Source organism: Pan troglodytes, chromosome 21, assembly GCF_028858775.2.
Source record: "Pan troglodytes isolate AG18354 chromosome 21, NHGRI_mPanTro3-v2.0_pri, whole genome shotgun sequence".
NCBI classification, from domain to species: Eukaryota; Metazoa; Chordata; class Mammalia; order Primates; family Hominidae; genus Pan; species Pan troglodytes.
Genome location: NC_072419.2, coordinates 21,277,580 through 21,295,938, shown reverse-complemented (window position 1 = coordinate 21,295,938; position 18,359 = coordinate 21,277,580). Strand labels below are relative to the sequence as shown.

The 18,359-nt window shown below is 39.1% G+C and overlaps 1 protein-coding gene and 1 pseudogene across 9 annotated transcripts in view; both read right to left on the bottom strand.

Moving 5' to 3' along the window:
* Positions 1 to 18,359, bottom strand: part of MACROD2 (mono-ADP ribosylhydrolase 2) — a 2,047,165-nt gene that overhangs the window by 1,278,452 nt on the left and 750,354 nt on the right. The gene's annotated exons all lie outside the window — the stretch shown is intronic.
* Positions 1 to 18,359, bottom strand: part of LOC129138222 (small ribosomal subunit protein eS10-like) — a 41,426-nt pseudogene extending 23,067 nt beyond the window's left edge.

The window sequence follows — 18,359 nt, the reverse complement described above, 5'->3', positions numbered from 1 at the left end:
CCACTGCCCTCCAGCCTGGGTAACAGAGCAAGACTCCATCTCAAAAAAAGAGGAAAGGCCGGGCACAATGGCTCATACCTGTAATCTCAGTGCTTTGGAAGGCTGAGGCAGGAGGATTGCTTGAGGCCAGGTGCTTGAGACAAGCCTAGGCAACATAATGAGATCCCATAAAAACTTTAAAAATGTTAAAAAGGGAAAGGTTCATATCTGGCTGGGTCTTTAAGATTCCACACAGTCCAACTGAGAACAGGGAAATAAAACTGATATCAATTCCCAAATTCCTGGGAAATGTTCACATACACTATTCCACTGGGTTCCTGCAGCAACCCTAGAAAGTAAATTAGAATGGCAATCATTAAAAAGTCAGGAAACAACAGATGCTAGAGAGGATGTGGAGAAATAGGAATGCTTTTACACTGTTGGTGGGAGTGTAAATTACTTCAGCCATTGTGGAAGACAGTGTGGCGATTCCTCAAAGATCTAGAACCAGAAATACCATTTGCCCCAGCCATCCCATTACTGGGTATATACACAAAGGATTATAAATCATTCTACTGTAAAGACACATGCACATGTATGTTTATTGTGGCACTGTTCACAATAGCAAAGACTTGGAACCAACCCAAATGCCCATCAATGATAGAGTGGATAAAGAAAATGTGGCACATATAAACCATGGAATACTATACAGCCATAAAAAAGGATGAGTTCATGTCCTTGCAGGGACATGGATGATGCTGGAAACCATCATTCTCACCAAACTAATATAAGAACAGAAAACCAAACAGCGCATGTTCTCACTTATAAGTGGGAGTTGAACAATAGAACACATGGACACAGGGAGGGGAACATCACACACCAGGGCCTGTCAGGGGGTGGGGGACTAGAGGAGGGATAGCATTAGGAGAAATACCTAATGTAGATGACGGGTTGATGGGTGCGGCAAACCACCATGACACGTGTATACCTATGTAACAAACCTGCAGGTTCTGCATATGTACTCCAGAACTTAAAACATAATTTTTTTTAAAAAAGGAAAGAAAGTAAATTAGACAAGTATGGTTACCCCAATTTAACCAAAGAAGAAACTGAGGCTCAGTAAGACTGAATGGGTTCCTAGGGGCACAGCAATAAATGGTGGAATCTGAGTCAAACCCATTCTGTTTATATATGTATTGTCTTCAGGCAAACTGACACTCAGTATCTTTCATCTGCCAAGACTTCTAAGGGCCTCTTAGCACCTTACTCCCTCACTTGCATTTCTAAAGTTTCTCTCAGTCTTTCATCATTTTCACTGTCCACACAGTTGGTTCCAGCTAGTGTTTTTCCTTAAAAAACAAAAAACAAAAAAAAATTAATCCTTTTATGCCAAGTCGGATTCTGGATAACTGTTGACCATGGCAACTATATTTTAAAAATATAATAGAACTGTACTATTAAAAAAAATGAAGTGTTTATTTCTTTTCATTTGGACTAATAAATAAATACATTATTGATTGATTATTGATGGTACAGATGGGATCTTGTTATGTTGCCTAGGCTGGTCTTGAACTCCTGGCCTCAAGCACTTCTCCTGCTTTGGCCTCCCAAAGTGCTGGGATTACAAGTGTAAGCCACCACGCCTGGCCTTTGCTCTTATACGAGAATGTTTGTTCGCACATCTAACTGTGTGACCAACCATGAAGATCAGAAAATTCCAGTCATTGGTATGATGCTACACCAACAGCTTACTGGGAAATATTTAAATATCATTTATAGTCCAGTTAAACTGATATAATCAGAATTGTTTAAGCCAATACTTGGAATAGAGCTGAAAATTGTTTTGAGTATATGACAACACAAAAGAAAAAAGAGATCTTGCTTTCTTTTGCGTTGATTACTGTATCCTTACCTGGACTGATAAATGAGTACAACACTTAACTTTAAGAACAAGCTCCTTGAGATGACAAACTAATTTAATCTATCCTAAATGGATTCCTTGGAGCACAGTCATTTTGAATATGTTGTCTTCAATATCAAACATAAGCAACCATTTTTCTTTTTCTTTCAATAGCCATTAACTGGATGGAGATATGCCTCAGCAATAGTTTTCCTTTCTTTCCAGATATTGTCCATAAAATTATTGGTTAATCTTACCAGGCTGCAGTGAGGTTTATATCCCTCATATCTCAAAGGACTTCCACCAATCTCTAATTGCTTTGTGAATTTGACCCTCTTTTTCTTCCTGGCGCTGCCATAAAATTGCCTTTTACCACCAAGTGTTCACTTTATCAGCACTTCCAGCACTATCACTGGGATTCTCTTTTTCAGCTAATAATAGTCAAAACCATGTGCCAGAGCAGTTACAATCACAGACAGAAGGACCATGCCAGAGTAAATAAATAACTTAGGGGTGCCATTCTAAATGAGGGAAGTACAGCATGGGCGATGGTCAGATACTCATTGGCTAACAGTGTAAGCCAGCACTCCCTGTCCAGAATTGGCCGACTACCCGTGAGAATAAACCTATAATGACTACACTCTTCAGTGTACACACACACACACCATTTTAAATATAAAAATGTCTTCTGAGATAAACAGCTTTCTAGTGAATCGTAAGTGTGAGGGCAATGTGAATGGGGTGTCAGCTGTGTGATCCTGAATCCAATGTTGTAGATTTGAAGGGGCAGAGAAGAGGAAGGCAACGTAATGTGGATTAAGGGCTGCTTCCTAGATTTAGGAGGCTCTCCAATTCTCTAGGCCATTTAACTTCTGTGAGCAAGTCCTTTAAGTCTGTGGTACAGCAGGTTTTCATAAGGTTTTCATAACTGAAGGCTTTCGAGGTGGACTTCATGAAGCATTCAGGGTTCCCAGGAGCCTCCACGCAATAGTGACAATGGGAAGGAGCCATGGTGTTTTCATGTGGACTCAGACTTCCAACCTACTTCATCCAGAACAAGGCCTGTTTCATATGTTGATTTATTTTAAAGATTTTATGTAAATACAGGTTTCTAAGGCTTTTTGAAAATGTTAAAAAAAATTAAACCCAGTGATCCCTAGGGTCCCTTTCAACCCTAATATCTTACCTCCTGATTCCTCTGGAAGAGAAAAGAGGTGAACGGTTCTATTCTCACCACCACTAGCTACCCTATCTACTAAATCCTGATGAATCACTGACTTGGCTACCTATGGTTGGCAACATGTTGTAAACATGGGCATACAAGGTCAGTTGTCCCCCAGGTTATCTAATGCTTCGTTTTCAACAAAAAGTCAGGAAGAAAAAAGTGTGCCAGCGAGGAGAGTCAGTAGGAAAAAAAAATGGCAGGAATATGGCAGAAGAGAAGCTGAGGAGAGTCCAGGGACAGGGAGCTTTCAGCCCTCTCGTCAAACCAGACCCATTTCTGCCAACTCCTGTGTGTCCTCAGAGAGAGTAAGGATGGGAGTAGGGGAGAAAGAGAAAGTGGGGAGGGAATAGAGAATGGAGTTGTTAATCTGACTGGTTAGAGCCTAAGCTACTAATTGAATCACATTTTCTAATGAGTGGGGTCACTGTTTCTTCAAATGTAAGAACCTGCACTCCAGGTGCTTGATATGTATTCTCAAATTTAAAGAGGGCAGGAGGCACTGCTTAAGTTTTGAACTGAAGTATTCGCTGGAACACTAGGTACCGGTTCAGCTGGTAAGGCAGCACTTGGATATCCAGTTCACTGCCATTGTTTGCACAGTGCTGTCTTGGGAACTCTGCCAAGCAGTATAGTTTTAGCTGGACAGGGTGGAGAAATTCCTGGGTTCCTTGTCTATCAAATATTCCATCCATCCTGATCCCCCTCTCCACCTCAAAAAGTGGAGAAAAAAATAAATATCAAAAATACAAGAAGAACATTCAGGTTAGATTGAAGGCATCACTGTAACATTCAGCCTTCTTTATGTTGGACACATTCATAGATTCTGAACTCTCACATTCTCCTCCCCTTCTAAGCTCAGCAGTACTTGAGGCCAGTCCTAGGAATTTGGTACAATACTCACTGGGTGCAGTTTCACCTGGGATGTCTGGTAACAACTTCTTGTCACTAAGATTTTAGAAACTGTTTTAGGGTAAATAAGGATCCATGAAGGTGCTTGCCGGTCCTCACAGGTAGTTCACAGGCCACAATCTGTGGGTGAGGTCAGCCATCCCCATAGCTTGTAAGAGTTTTTTTCTCCCACAAGTGTATACTAGAGCACCAAAAAAAGACACGTGGAATCTGGCAAGAAACAATCCACCTCAGATGGTACAAAGACCATAATGAAGGGACTCCTCATGATGTATGGGCAGGTTTCAGGCAACTGGAAAAGCATGTCAAATCACCAAGAGGACGGCAAGAGCAAAAAGTGGGACCCGCTGGGACTGAAGGCCTTGTGTTACTGCAGGCTTGGGAGTGCTGGCTCCATGAAGGAGGGGACTCCGGACAGGACCATAGTCCTGGAGGAATACAGCCTCTGCCAGAAATGGGACCCAATGTGGGGAAGCCGGGAAAAGAATATCTCAACCTTTTCCTTCTCCTTCCCTCTCATCTCCTGCCAATGCCTCACTATAAGAACTGGCAAGGGAGTTGGGTAATGCCAGCAAACACATCAGCCTCTTGGGGACATAGATAGACATAGGACAGAGAAGGGATCTAAGTGATCTCATGCACATATATGCACGTGGGATAAGGCAACTGGAAATACTCAGTGCAGATCCTTAGCCCAAGGGGAAAGTATATACATATATCTGAGGTTTGTGAACCCCTTAGGACTATTCATGGATTCCAGGGTAAGACAGTCTAAATGTATTAATGACTTTCAAATCTATACCTCTAAGTTATATTGTGATCTTTCCCCCAAGTCCGGGTTTTAGATGTACAGCTGCCACTAGACACCGTCTCTCAGCTATCCGATAGGCAGTGCAGATTCAGGCTGCTCAAAACAGAAGTGGTTCCCTTCCTTTTCCCTTTAACCTGCTCCTTCTCACAGGTTACTTTTTCTATGAATTTGAATCACTCTGGCCAGATAAGTCTAAATCTTTAAATCCTTTTCCTTCTCTCTTTAAATCCCATCAGTGACTAAGCCCTATTAATTCCATCTTCTAAGTATCTCAAGAACTTCTTCTTTTACTGTCAGTCATATTGCCACCTCCTTGATACAGATTTCCATCACTTTTCACCTAGATCACGGTCCCTTCACATGCATCCCTGACCTCTTACCTATTTTCCACAAAGTCACAGAGAGAAACTTTTCTAAAAAGAGAATCACATCATTCCATTCCACTAATTAGAACTCTTCTGTCTTTCCCTTTTAGAAATCCAAATCCATCCAGATTCAACTGCATGTACACCAGCTTTGTCTCCAGGGTTTCCCCGTGACTCTGAAGGTCTAGTAACACCAAATGAGCGACAAGTTTTTTTGCATACTGTATGTTGTGAATACCTTTCTCTTAGCTCCCTCTTTATTGGCCTGGTGAGGTGGTAACTTTTTATTTAGAAGGAGTTTTGAAAATACAGAAGACTTGCATAAATATCACAAAGATCTCCTTTACATCCTTTTCCCTGCATTTTCATTCATTCCTTAACATCCACTTCCTGGATTACTTTCTTTGGTCCTAACCCCATCCTGTGAAGCTCATTTCCCCCTTTCTCTGTTCTCTGTTATTTTCCTGCTCTCGGTGGTAACTGCACTCTGACACTGTTCTGTGCTTAGCTTACCTGTCTGTCATTTATGTTTTTTGTTTGTTTGTTTGTTTTTTGAGACGGAGTCTTGCTCTGTCTCCCATGCTGGAGTGCAGTGGCACAATCTCAGTTCACCGCAACCTCTAACTCCTGGGTTCAAGCAGTTTTTGTGCCTCAGCCTCCCCAGTAGCTGGGACTACAGACGCCCACAGCCACATCTGGCTAATTTTTGCATTTTCAGTAGAGACAGAGTTTCGTCATGTTGCCCAGGCTGGTCTCAAACTCCTGGCCTCAAGCAATCCACCCACCTCAGCCTCCCAAAGTGCCAGGATTACAGGCATGAGCCACTGCACCTGGCCTGTCTGTCTGTCATTTAATAGGCCAAGTTCCACACTGACATAGGCGAAGCATTACCAGGAACTTTTGTGGAGTTTACCCTAAGTGGACACCTGAGAAATAAATGCTCAGTAAGTAAGTGAGAGAATGTCCAATCCTATGATCAAAAGACTTTTTTAAAAGACATCAGGGTAGGTGGGTTTTGTTTTTGTTTTTGATTTGGCATGGTTTTATTTACTTAGTTTTTGCCATCTTATAAATTGAGTCAGTACTACTAGCTCTTATCTATTTCAAAGGAGCTGAGAAGGAAGAATCTGTCACTCAGTGAAGAGACACCATGACCCCACTCCTGAGTAAGTCTTCTAAGCTTGTACAGACACTTGAGAGGAGATAAGTTCGAGAGGAGGGAATCCCTAATATGCTACATGATGGAATAAGTGGAGGGTTGTGCTGAAAGCATGACACAGACCCTGGCGGGCATAAAAGTGACTGCCAATCTCTCTTGGGGAAGGCTGTGGATACCTTGCAGAGTTAATAAGGGTCCCAGGCAAGGAAGTGATCAGCCTCACCAGCAGGAGGCCATGTGAACCAGCTGAGGCCCTGAGCAGAGAGGGTGGCAGGAGAACAGACCTCAGGTAGCAGCCACCAGCAGAAGCCATATTCAGGGATGTCACGTAAATCTACCTAGTATGGAATGGGAAAAGAATTGGGAGAACATGGTGATGATTCAGATTGCAGCAATTTACTAGTGAGAAAACGCCTAAGTATTTACTGACTTGTTTTCATTGTTGACAACATTTCTTTCCAATATGCAATAGGCTGAGCGCCTGCAGATTGCAAAGTAAGGAGCTCCTAGGTTTATGTGCGGGGACTACAAATGAGCACCTTAGACCCAAGGGCAAGTAGTGTGTTTTCAGAGTAAGCTCATCTACAGCTCTGTCAAATGGAAACTGCATTTCAGATTGGTGGCCTTAAAAAAGCAGTCAGAGAAAAAGCACCCCAAGAGAGGAACCAGTGAGGGCTGGAACACAGAACCAGCATCAGGATTCAGTGCTATTAGACTTGCTCTCGCATACCAGTGAGCTGAAACAGCTATTTCATAATAAGGATCTTGGGAATAAAAAACAAGTTTAGGTGAGAACTACTTTGAAGGAAGGGGCAGTAAACTCACTGAAATAAATGTATAAAATTCTGTGTTCACCAAAAATGGAGCACACTCACCAGTCGGGGTATGATGCTGGCAATCAAATGAGCAATTCGTCAGCTTTTAAACCTCAGATATACATATCGTGACTCAAATATTAATAATGTACAGCAATGGCAATGTTTCAGGAGGTTGCATGGAGAAAGAAAGCCAGTCCTCAGCAACTGTTGATTGGGAATTTACTCAGTAAGTAAATGTAAGGCAATTTCCTATTCCCAAGAACCTCATTCTCAGGATCCAGAGCAGAGATCTTAACAATACCCAAATATCTATACATCAAAGATGAAAACAGACTTTCCAATAAAGGCAAAGACAAAATGGTATTGAGGGCAGCTGGGAGAATCAGGAAGGGTCCAATAAGGAGGAGGCATCTAAGATGGAACCTGAAAGGGCAAGATTTCAATAGACTGAGCTGTGCGATGAGGAGGTCTCAGAGAAACAATGAGGAGGAGCTCCAGAAGAAGGTGGCTAACAGCCTCAATACTGCAATACTGCAAAAAAATCAAAGAGAACAAGAACAGAGAAAAGACTATTAAATTCTGCACAAAGGAGAGTTTTGGTCACTTCCATAATAGCAGTTTCAGTAACGTTGACGAATCAGAGCTCGATTTTGAACAGCTGAGGTTGTCAATTGCTAGTAAAAATGTGACAATAATAAGTGGAGACCTAAGTTTGTAGTTGTTGGCTGGTAAAGGGAAGAAGAGGAAAGGTTCAAAACGTTGAATGGAGGCAGAGTAATTAAAGGGCATATGTTCACTTTCTGGGAGGGATAGCAGATAACTCAGAATAATGTGAAGGAAGGGAAACTGAAAGGTTAAAAAGAACCAAAAGGCCTGGTGGATGGTGCATGTTAGGGAACAAGGTCCTAAATGGAGCTGGGGCAGAGTGATGGAGAAACAGTACTCTGTATTTTGTTTTAGATTTACTTAACTCATGATTTAGAGGACTGTGTTCAGTAATAATAAATAGTGAGTATTAATAACTTCCACTGACAATTGTATTAAATGCCAGAAAATAATAAGAACTAAAATTAATTAATACTTTGCTATGTACCTGGCCCCAGGCTCAGAACTTTATACTTAAAATAAAATTCTGCATCATTTCTGTATGCTTATAGTATCAGATACCCCCAGAGTAAGTGAAAGTTTTATAAGTATAAGCACTTCCAAGATTGCAAACACCCAGCTTGCCACCACCTGGAAATAAAGAACTTGCCATCTACGCGGGATCCCTCCCTGCCCCCACTCCACCCTGCCCCCAGCCCGACAGGAAACGTGGGGACCTGTGTGATCCATATCCCTTCATCTGCAGTTATTTTCCCCTTGGGAGTTCTGTGCAACACATGAATCCTCTCTACCCTCATGATTTCAGCAGTTTATGGCTCATTTAGAGCCACCTCAGAAAATCTCTCCCATGTCCAATGCCCAAGTAAGCACTTCCCTTACTCAGATGCCTCTGCTCCAGCTCCCATCTGTTTATCTCAGGAATACCAATTCACTTACTCTGTCTTTTGCTGCTCCTCTCCTCTGTTACTCATTTAATTTTTAAGTTGAAAGGGAACTTAATCCTCCTTGATAATCAGAAAAGCACCTACCATTAATGATATATTTATAAAAAGAAGGGACAACTAATATATAGTGGAGTGAAATCACACAGTACAGTAAATCCTCCTCCCTTTAAAGATACCCAGAATTTCTCTCCAGGATCTACATGAACCTGCGTATCTACAGCCTGATTTCCTAATTATACCATTTTTGTCTTAGCCTTCAAAATTAAAATAAGGTAACTTTTGTGCTTTTATTTCTATTTTAAGATGTAAAATAATATTTTCTGTAATTTGTCACTGTAAATTAAAATTATTTCTTCTATACTATGGGCAAAACAGGTTTTATGGGCTAACCTAGCTGTCATTTAGAAACTTGATTGTTCATGAAAATGAACTCTGCATTCTAAATGACTAACTTATAAATACACCTTTATAATAGAATCTCTTTGTATGTTGAAAACTCTTTGAATATGAAGATAAAGCATAATGTGATATTGTTATGCAAATGATGGCATGGAATATCTACCTAAACATTAACGATGCCTTTTCCAAGATTATTAATTAATTTTTGTACTAGATTAGTTATGCTATCAAATACTCTTTAAAATTTTTCAGCAGCTTCCTATGTAGTAGAAATTATTTAAGAAAATTAACTCAAATATAAGGTACATAAGCATATGAAGAGTGTAAGACCTTCCCAATGTCTAGTTTTGATATGTCTAATGGCATATCAAAAATACCTTATAAATTCTCCTGTTGTGCTAATGACTTGAAAATTACAATGAGCCAGAAAAGCAATCTATACAGTAATTAATGAATTAATAATCTACCTCGTTTCAAAAAGGCACTCAAGTCAGCTTAACAGAAAGCATATAATTAAGCAAGATACAATGAATTGAATATGAACTTGAAAAAGGAGATAGAAAAAGGAGAGTAAGATGGAGAGCATAGGTGGATTCATACAGAGATACATGCCATGAAATACTGCAATTATAAGTGGGCCCCCATATTTGGTTCTTAGAGTTACAGAAGCCAACCTAAAGAGAGAAAAAAAGATCAATTTCAAGATTTGCAGTGTTTACCTAATAAAAACTACTTTAATAGTACTTATCTAAGGATGAGAACAAGTATCTCTGATACTGAAATCCTAAAGAGATCCTCAGTATTTTCTATGATATTCTTAGAGTAATTCCAATGATAGGATCCACAGTGAGACTCAAATCCTCTCCACACAAGGAGATGGCAGCACACTAAAGCCTAGCTGGATAAAAACCAGCTCCATGGGAAGCTATTAAAATGCTGTACAGTGCATGGGTCCCCCAGTGGATTTGCTCAGTCACAAACTCCTTTAAAGCATCTGTTATAATATATGAACTAATTATCTTTAAGTCAATCTTACCTAAATATTCAATCCCAGTCCACGTTTTGAAATGTACTGAGCATTACCAAATTCACAGGCCTGAATCCAGCTACTTAGTATGGCTGTGGAAATACAGGACTGCGTGCTTTAGTAAGCTGTGAAGCTCAGGGAAGCATTCTGGGCATGGAATTGCCGTTGTATCTGAATGCAGATTACTTCTGCTTTCCAGAATAAACAAATGTTGAAATTATCCTAAAATGGATAATGGCATTACAAATACTGAAGTGAGTAACACTTAATATTCTATAAATCTAGTGGCACAAGTGATCTTCTGGTTAAACAAAAGAAATACGCAGCAAAGGAGACACTAGAAAATGGAAATTACCTGTGTTTATTTTTTTAATAAATCTGAAATCAGTGAGGGTTTAGATTTTATCTTTTTTTTTTTTAAGCTTTTTTGGCTGGAAGTTTATACAATGCAAAATAACCCTCTCCAAATTTATTGAGGTGGCCGACCATGTCCACGACCAAATTCGCCTCTAAACTGGAATTCAGTTGCTGACCCAGTCCCAGCCTCGGCTTTCTTGTCGGCACCAGGGGGCACAGCACTCCGTCTGTAGGTATCTCTGTCGGCTTCCCCTCTCGTGAGTCTTGCAGGTCACTCACCCTTCAGACCTTTAGGCCGAGGCCTGCCAGTCCCTGGACGGCTACGGCATAGAGTGGCAGGCACAATCTCCGGGGGCAGATGAAGGTAATCACGGAGATACTGGATACCCTCATTGGGTATCCAGGCAATACCCAATGCCAGTAGAAATGTCTCCAGGAAAACTGTGCCTTCACGTAGCCTCGGGACTTGAGAGACTGCATGGCCTTTATGACAGGAAGGTTGGACACATTCTTGTCTGACAGCTCCAGGTGCTTAGGCATGTGGATGTCCTTCTTGGCCACCATGACTCCCTCCTTAAAAAGGAGTCATAAATGGCAATCTGGTTCTTCTTAGGCATCAACATCTTGATGGCTGTAGGGTCCGGGGCCAGGGCCTAGATACAGTCTTTTAAAAAGAGACATATGGGATCTATTTTCTTTAATGCCTACCTAAGAAAAATAACGTTATTGTCCAAAGTTGTACTTTTTAATCTTTTGAAACTAAATGAAATTTACTCTTCTAAATTCCTTAGTACATTTGAGAGTATTATGACTGAATTTCTAATTTGTTTCACAGTGCTTGTTTTGTTTTTCAATTTGCTATAGAGAAGTGAAATATAATAATTAAGATTTTAATTTACTGTTACTGAAAGTGATTTCCTTTTAAAGTCATAACTGTATTATTCATTTGCTAAGTTTTCCTAAAACTTTGTATTACTTCTTTATTTCTATTATGTTAGGATAACAAATGAAGGAAACAAAACTCTACAAGATACCTTTATTTTCTTTCAGATATTTAATTCAAAAATGTCATCTTTTGCAATAAACATTATATTAGTCCATTCTCATGCGGCTATGAAGAAATATCTGAGATTGGGTAATTTATAATGGAAAGAAGTTTAATTGACTTCTGCATGGCTGGGGAGGCCTCAGGAAACTTACAGTCATGGTGGAAAGGGAAGCAAACATGTCATTCTTCACATGGTGGCAGGAGAGAGAAGAATGAGAAAAGAGCCAAGGGGAAGCCCCTTATAAGACCGTCAGATCTCAGGAGAACTCACTCACTATCACGAGAACAGTATGGGGGAAACATTATCTCCACTTGGTCCCACCGTTGACACGTGGGGATTATTACAATTTAAGGTGATATCTGAGTGGGGACACAGAGCCAAAGCATATCACTTATAAAAGAGTATAACATTGTCAAGATTCAGAATTTAAACATTGTCTTTTTTTGTTCTCATTGTATTTGTTAGAAATGTTTTCATAAAGCTAGGAGCAGTAGTCTAAAGCCTCATTAGATCAAGATTGAGGAAAACAGGTCAGTCGCTAACCATGAAGGGGCTTGACAAGCTTCCAATTTACAGTTGAAATTCATACATTATAATTTTTGTGATAACCTCCCATATGTCAAACTAACTATTAGTACCAGGGATATAATTAATAATCACGATACATAAGGTTCCTACTGTCATGAAGCTCACAACCTAAGGAGAAAAGCCAACACATTTTTACAAACCATAAATTATGTCAAATGCAATGAAGACAATAAACAGATGCTGTGAGAAAAATAAGATGAAATGTTGAATTTAGAAAAGTGGTCAGACAATACTATTCTGAGGAGGGGACATGATTAAGCTCAGACCAGAAGAAGGAGTAACATACATAAAAAGTAACCTAGAAAGAGGGAACAGAAAGCAAGATTCAGATATGAAAAAAAAGCTTGACATAATTTAGGAACTGATGGAAGCCACGGAGTTTAGTAAGCAATGGTGAGACAGGAGATGTTTCTGGTCACTGGAGATGCCAAATCATATAAGGCCTAAAAGTCTCAGTAAGATTTTTTTATTTTCTTGTAAAATAAATGGGAGAGAAACAATGAAAGACTGCATGAGAGAGGCAAGGATAAGGGAAAGTATTTAGAAAACAGAATGAATTAATGAAATTTTGCCCCCCTTAATAACTCACGTTACTAGTAAATCTTAAGAGATCAGTTTTGAAAGCTACAGAAATCTCAGATAAACTAAAGCAACTAAATTGAGTATAACACATATAACAAATGTTATGTTCAGAATATGGATAATTTGGGTTTTTTTTGAAGTTCTTCCTATTGATAGAATATTTATTTCCTCTTAATTTCATACATCCACAGGCCTCCTAGATTCTTAGAACTATGTTTTCCTCCAAAGGAAAATAGACATAGAAAAGTACCCAGGGTAATATAATAAACACTTCAGTTCTCACCGTCAACAGTTTTGAATTTTTCAGACTTACTTCAGCAATAATGTTCATTTGACACACCTTCTACTAAATTTTGACCCTCTCCAAAGCAAGCTAAGTAATCCTTTCAAAAATTAAGTTCTCTTTTCTTGATAGATAAGGCTATATAGTCAATGAATTTACTAGACTTTATTAATCAAAAATTCACGTAGCCAATGCTCATGAGGGCTGCAGTTCTCAGGTCATTTTATAACTAACCTAAAAACATATAAATAAGAAGTTGTTAGGCACTTGTCTCTGATTTTAAAAGCATACATGGCATTCTAAAGTACATGAGGCAAGAAATGTGCCCACCATGGTAACCTCATCCGAAATGCCCCAGAGGAGGAATGATGAGAACATGGCTGAGGTGAACTCATCAGAGATGGCCCAAAGCTGGAGTGGTGAGAACATGGCTAAGGTGACCTCATCTAAAACAGCCCAAGGCCTGAGTGGGGAAAGCAACAGGAAAGAGCGGACTCTCCCACTCTGATGGAGTATTGGCTCCAGCACACATCACTCTGCTTTCTCCACCCACCCTAATTTCTAAGGATGATCTTAGATTCAGATTGGAAGATTCTGAACTAGAGTTGTCACTTCCACCAAGGAAGAACCTGTGCTTTGATTGCTCAGCTGTTTTCAGCTGAAAAGTGAATCAAGATCCCCTCAGGACAAAGCTAACATTACTTTTGCTTATCGTAAGCCATTTTTAGGGTCATGAGACCTTAAAAACACCTTCATGGCACATCTGTCAATAAGCAACAACAAAAAAATAGAAAATTTGTTCAAGTTGGGCATTCCGCTTAACAAAAAGTGTGATCCTTAAGTTCATGGAAATCCACTATCTCCTTGGTATTCCTCAAAAAAAAAAAAAAAAATCACTTTACCTAAAAATATCCCACATGCAAGAGTTTATAGATCCTGGAGTGACAGATATTATCTGATTTCAAATATGCAATAAACCAAAGAAAATATTTTTCAAAATGTTTATTCTATGGGCCAGAGTGTTCTTGAGGAAATTATTTTAGGACCCCAGAGTCTTCAATTAAAGGGTTACACACCATTTTCGGTTTATAGCCCCGTGTATAACTAAGACAACTACCAGATGGAAAGAGACTCTGTGCCCACCAGACATTTAATATTCTACTCTCCACACTCCCTAAATGAGAGAAAGTGAATATAAGCAACTAGTAATTGACAGCAACCACTAATTGACACAGATACAACTATCTCATAATCCATTTACTATTTTACTAATCCTTTCACCACAGTTAATAACATCTCTTGGAAGCTGAGGTCTGAGACTGAATTAGATGCATGCTACTTTGGCTTCTCTTCCAAGAAATTAGAAAAAGCTCAGGACATGATAGATCTGTATAGATGTTTTCAGAGAAAATAACTGCATTTTTAAATAAAGCAATAACAACCATCCCGGTGAAGGTGGAGACTATGTCCATCTCCATGAGGACCATTCTATTTGCCAAGGGTACCATATTATTTGTTGAATTAATGCTGGATCATCTGGCATACAACACGGTAACTAGAAATATAAAAAACATTTATTAAATAGTGATAACTTCCAACTGGTAGCTTACTTTTATGGAAGTATTTTACTTCATTAAAAATAATTTATGTTGATTTCCATCTGCCTCTCCATTCCCATTTTGGTTGTTATTATTTTATATCAGCATAAAACCCCAGAGACTGAACACTCATCTATTTTTGCCACATATTTCCTGTCATCAAGTCACAGTTCCCAGTTCATGAAACAAAAATTTGGACATGGTGTTTTAGGGGATGGATATATATATATATATTTGTAAGTGCCTAAGTCCTCAAATTGCTCAACACTAACGAATGTGACTTCTACTGAATAAGGCAGGATTGTAAAGGATTGTCTTTTATGGTCTGATATTACCCATTTTAACTCAAAAATCTCTGTTTTATTAAAGCAACTGCCTAGCGATAACTTTCTACAGAAAAGAGCCACCAATACTATAAGCTGTCAGATAAATCATGATAATGTAAAGCAAGAGTTCTCTGTTTTTTTTCCATATGACTTTTTTTAAACAGATGCCTCTGGTATAATTCGACTATGTAAGCACTAAAAGAAAGCAATAAGTAAAAATAGAATATGAAATTTGAATTAAAAATGATAACCTTTTTAGATATTGATAGTAATCTATTTAAGCTCTAAAAATTCAAAGTTTCCCTTTATAAATATACATGCATGCACACATATTAAGACACACACACCTACACTTACACATTTGTTGAAAATATATTGAACATATTTTATGTACCAGGTCCTAGGTTGGGTGCTGGTAAGGCAATGAAAATCAAAAGCTGACATGAACCTTGGTCTTCTCAAGCTTGCAGTCCAGAGGGCAGAAAGATTTTCATGAAATAATCATTAAAAAATGCAAACTCATCACAGCAATCAGCACTGCAAAGAAGATATATATGGTGTATAGTAGAGGCATGTGGTCTTGAGAAAACTGGAAGAACTTGCTTCATTTAGAGGCAGGGGTTTTCTGTCACAGGAATGAGGTGGGTTCAGAAAAATAAACAGGAGTTAACTAGGCAAAGACAGGGAGGATGTGCACGTGTCTGGCTCTGAAATGCAGGGGAGCTAAACACAAGTGAGTGCAACCCTCAAACAATGGGGAGTCAGTGGATATATGCAACTAGGTGCTTATTCTTCAGGCATATAATTATGGGTCCTAATCTGCAAACTTTCTAGATGTCCTATGAAATCAGACCACCGTTTCCTAGAGAGGCAAACTCAATCATACACTCTTACAATGGCTTTTGCTTGTGTTATTTTGTTTTTTCCTCATTCTCCTTATTCCCTCACTCCTACTTCCTGGCCTCATATTCCAAATAAATGCCCTACAAAATCTGTGTCTCATGATATGTTTCTTGCGGAACTGCAAAGTAATACGGTTAAGCATGGCATGAGACAGGGACAAAAATGCATATAGGTCTGTCAGGCATTTTACCTCTATCCATTCAAAGGAAAGTCCTCGAAGTATTTTAAAAAGAAGGAGACATTATTAGATGTGCTTTTCAATAAGATTTTTCTGGCTCCAATGCAGAGAACAGATCAGATGGGGGCAAAAGGAGATGAGGTTCAGAAGATAATACAATGCTACAGGTGAGAGAGAATGGTGGATTAGACTAGGGAGAAACCACAGTGACAGAAAGAAGCAGATACATTCCAGGGCTATTTAGGCAATAAAATCAATAGAGCTTAATGAGAAAAGAAGTGTTGAGGATGAGTCTTATTTTTTTTTTTGGCTTCTATAACTCAATGGATGTAGTAGGATTCACTGAGCTAGGGAGCACTGAAGAAGTCTGGGGGTACAAGAGGGAATAATTATAAATGTTTTAAATTTAAATTTAGGCTTAAGTTGAGTCTGAGGTGTCTTTGAAACATCTTGGAAGAAATATAAAATAGGTAATTAAATATATGGTTTTGAAACTAAGGGAACAATTTAAGCATCTCTGCTTCAGCTTTATTTGGGTGGCAATGAGTTCCAGAATCATGGATAACACTAAGTAGAGAGGCCATATTTAAAAAAAAAAAAAAAAAAAGATGAGGAGATGGTGGTACCAGGTCTTGAGAAATCTGGACCAGCAAAGGAAACTAAACAAAGGGGGCCAGAGGGATGGGAGGAAATCAAGACAATGTTTCATTATGGAAGCCACAGGAAGAGGGTATTTCCTAAAGAAGGCAAAGGCCTATAGTACTCATTGCTACTCCAAAGGTAGGTAAGATTACTATGGTAGATGATGTTATTGGCCCCAGTTCTTCCCCTCTTCATACATCCACATTCTTTACTGTGTGACTTTGCAGTTTCACCCACAAAAATCAGTGGAGTATAGTTTATTTTGTTCAAGTGACTTGTTTTAGCCAAAAGAAAAAGGAAAAATTGATGGCATGTAGGATCTGACCATTTTCACTTGCCCTCTTGTGCTTCTGCTCTTCCCATGAGAAGGACACGCCTGTCTAGCCATTGAGTTCCAGAAGAAATAGAGACAGCAGGGCAGAGCCCAAGGGTGGAGCGAACTCACAGGTACAAGAACTAGGCAGTGCTTTATTTAACTTCAGAATTGTTTGCCCCTGAAGTTTGACATTGTTGATTATGCAACATCATCTGGACAATAGAAAACTAGACTAAAACCTGTCTGCTAGATTAAGGATGTCGGTCACTAATTGGTACACATCAGTTTTGATATGTGAAGAAGAAAAGAGACAAAGTAATGGAAGAAGCACATGGATTTGAGGGACGTTACATGTGTACATGTGCTGTGTGTCTTAAATGGCTGTAAACATGTTAGTTAGAAAGATCAAAAAAAAAAGGGAGGAACTGAATACTCAAGAATAAAAGAGAAGATCTGATAGGTGCCATTTGAGAGATTAGGTAAGGTGTAATGGGAGTTCACATTAAGGATGGCACAGGCCAAGGGTGGGGCTGGGAGGCCGGTAAGGAAGCCCAAGGAGGGCTGGGCTCATGAGCGCTCTCCACCAGTGACAGTCTCAGGTGTTATTCACATTGTGCTTATTTCCACCAGTATGAAACAAGTAAAGTTCAGTTAAAGTTTGGTTGAATGTACTCTTTAGTTATATAAGCGATATAAGATATATAATAATATAAGATCTTATTATTCTTTAATTAAAAGCCTGATGGGGAAAACAAACAAAAGAAAACTTCAACTGTACATGGGGTCTAGTATAGAATGCTAAAAAATTACAATACTAAAATGGAGAGGAATAAGTAAAAGCAGACATATTTATCACCAACCAGATTAGTTATTTGTTAGTGATTTATAAAACATATTTTATAAAGATAGTATAACCAGTTTTGGTGTATTTTGTTATACTCTGATTATTTATATTAATTAAAATAATTGGTTACGGCCAGGCGTGGTGGCTCACACTCGTAATCCCAGCACTTTGGGAGGCCGAGTTGGGTAGATCACTTGAGCCCAGGAGTTCAACACCAGCCTGGGCAACATGGCAAAACCCCATCTCTACAAAAAATACAAAAATTATTTGGGTGTGGTGGCATGCACCTGTAGTCCCAGTTACTCAGGAGGCTAAGGTGAGCAGATCACTTGCACCCAGGAGGCAGAGATTGCAGTAATCAGATTGTGCCACTGCACTTCAGCCAGGATGACAAAGTGAAATCCTGTCTCAAACTAATAATAATAATGACAATAAATAGTAATAATTGGTTAGAACACTCCAACTTTTGATGATCGTAAATAAAATGTTTTACTCTATTATTCTAATAAAAGTAAATTACTGAAGATTAACGTTTTTATGAAACATGACAA